Genomic DNA, 2,783 nt, shown 5'->3' with positions numbered 1-2,783 from the left:
GCTTATCCACTGGACACCTGAATCTTAGTTGTAGGGTCAGGTAATAAAGTACACACGATCTGGATATTTATCTATCAAAATACCCAGAAGGGTTCTTCAACTGATGATTTCATGGAGAAAACCAAAGAATGATTTGAAAATGGCTGAATCTGAATCTACACTCTGGAATAAGAGCTACAAACTTATTTCTAGGCAATTAACTTTCTTTTACTTACACACAACAAACTACAAATAGCATAAAATGGAGTTCTCTTAGGAATTTCTACTTCCTCTTTATCAAAGACCTGGAAAAAGCATTTTGCCGTAGGAATGTCTCTGTGCTGGTTCAATTGGATTCTTTTTCAAGATTCAACTGACAGCCAATTTGGGTGTCACTTCCTTACATCCATGGGAGACAATGAATGAAATTTAAGGTCTTCAAATATGGGTACGAATTAGGTGATGGATTGAAGAAAAGGAAAAGGCATTCCAAGCACTATGAATATCTTTTTTTTTTAATTTCTTTAATGTTTATTTATTTTTGAGAGAGAGAGAGAAAGACAGAGTGTGAGTGGGGGAGGGCAGAGAGAGAGGGAGACACAGAATCTGAAGCAGGCTCCAGGCTCTGAGCTGTCATCACAGAGCCCGACAAGGGGCTCGAACTCACAAACTGCGATATCATGACCTGAGCTGAAGTGAGACACTTAACCGACTGAGCCACCCAGGTGCCCCAGCACTATCAGTATCTTAAACAAATTCACATAGCTAAAAATGAGAGTTGCATGATTATTGCATGAGGAGCTAACTGCCCAGACTGGAATACATGCTCATATTACGTGCTTATGGTAGAAAAGTTTAGACAGGTGGGACAAGAATCTTAGACAGATATTGTAGGTAGGTTTGTATTCCAAGAAGCAGAAGCCTTTCTAGGTGTTAGAGAAAAGGGCCTCATGACAAAAAAAAATGGTATTTTTCAAATGCCATCTCACTTGTGCAGAGGTTGGAATGAAATGAAAAAGACTGTTTAAAGGGAAGTTTCAGCCAAGAGGATTTAGTTATAATTCAAATATAATTAAGAACTCAAACTCTGTGAGCAAAATTGGAAAGCCACAAATGTACAATGGAAGAATTAAATCCACCTAGTCCCTTCACCAAATGAGAAAAGAGTATGAAATGGCAGAGTCAAAGAAACTTAAAGTGCCCCTTAATAAGGTTATTGGATTTATTTATTATTTTTAATTTAAGAAAGGGAGAGAGAAGTTACAATGTACTGTAGACTCTTCATTTATTTCAAACACACAGCATATGTGAACCATACAGGTCTTGTTTTGCTTTGTCACATTGGCTAGAAAGAGAAGCATCTGTTTAGATAGACACTAATTTTTCCATCTGATGACTTATATATACTGTGGGACTATGGGGATTGTTTTCCTATTATGAATAACTGCAAAGGTTCATGGTATGTCTATATGGAATCATGAAGTCAAGTTGAAACCCAAGTCTTTATCTTCTACACCTTTCCTGCTGTACCCAAAATTATTTTCATTTGAATGACATAATTAGTGCAGAGTAGAACTTAGGTAGAAATTATAACATGATCAATGATCTCAGAGCACTGATTGCTAAATGAGAAAACAGTCTTATTTTCTGTTTCTCCTAGAAGGATAAGCCAGGTGGGCAAGACATTTTGCCAACTCTGCTTCACCAAGTCACCCCCCAAGCCCTTCAATCCTAGTAGCTAAAACTACTTTAGCAAAAGAACTTCACAGTGATTAATTTGATCTCCCTTCCCACCACTTGCAAAAATATTCTTTATCTATCACACATTGATGCTCTTTGATGTTATACAAGAAGGAGTTTGTGCTTGGTAAATGGTATTACACATTCATTTCTAAACATAGTGTCTGGGAAAAGCTGTTGAGTTTATCAAAAATAGGAAAGACTTTTACATTTGGGACTGAGTCATGTAGAAGGAAATTGCTCAGTGTTGGAAGTGATTGGGGATAAGGAGTACTATCCCTTAACCTTGGTTCATTTTTCTCCTAACACTTGATCCTCCCCTTAGGTAATTACTTATTGACTGCTTGTTGATCCCCCACTGCTAGAATGGAAGCTCTGTGAGGGTAGGAAATTGGGCAGCATTGTGGATATTGTCTCAAAGAATCAGTCACATCCTAGATGTGAGCCCTACAGGCAGGCCTAATTTGTGTGCAGTTGCTAAATTGTAACCCTCTAGTGAGTGGTGTGTGGCTTTAATAACCGTGATTTCAAGGGGAATGCTATTGGTTGCATATTTAGATAGATAATTTAATTTTTCTATTTTATACTCTAAATGAAATAACTCAGGAAAAAAATGAAGATCTGGGATTTTCTACTTTAATATTGTGCATTGACAATATCTTTACAATTTGGTGTTATAATTATTCTTACAGGACATTCCACGCAAATGCTCTTACATGGCTTATTTTGCATAGTCTGAGAGCACTTACAAAATCAGTTTTTAAAACTATAATAAGCAGCAGTCCCATAAAAATGTGTTTAATCTGACTTAAAACATAAGTAGATTCTCCAGTTTTCCTCTTGCTTTCATAAATATTTGCAAGTTGCCTCTCCAGTCTAAGATGTCCCAGGGAATTCACTACTACCCAGGGTGTGTATCTACCATCCATCTGCATGGAGTAAGGTGACTGGTGAGTATCATAGACTGTAATACACTAAAATGGCAATAAACAGGATAGAAATGAAAGAACTGGAGAGCAAATAGAGTAACATTTTATTTCTAAGAGCTAGTAAATATGTACAAG

The sequence above is a fragment of the Panthera uncia genome (assembly GCF_023721935.1).
Source record: "Panthera uncia isolate 11264 chromosome B3 unlocalized genomic scaffold, Puncia_PCG_1.0 HiC_scaffold_1, whole genome shotgun sequence".
Taxonomy (NCBI): domain Eukaryota; kingdom Metazoa; phylum Chordata; class Mammalia; order Carnivora; family Felidae; genus Panthera; species Panthera uncia.
This window is presented reverse-complemented; position numbering follows the sequence as displayed.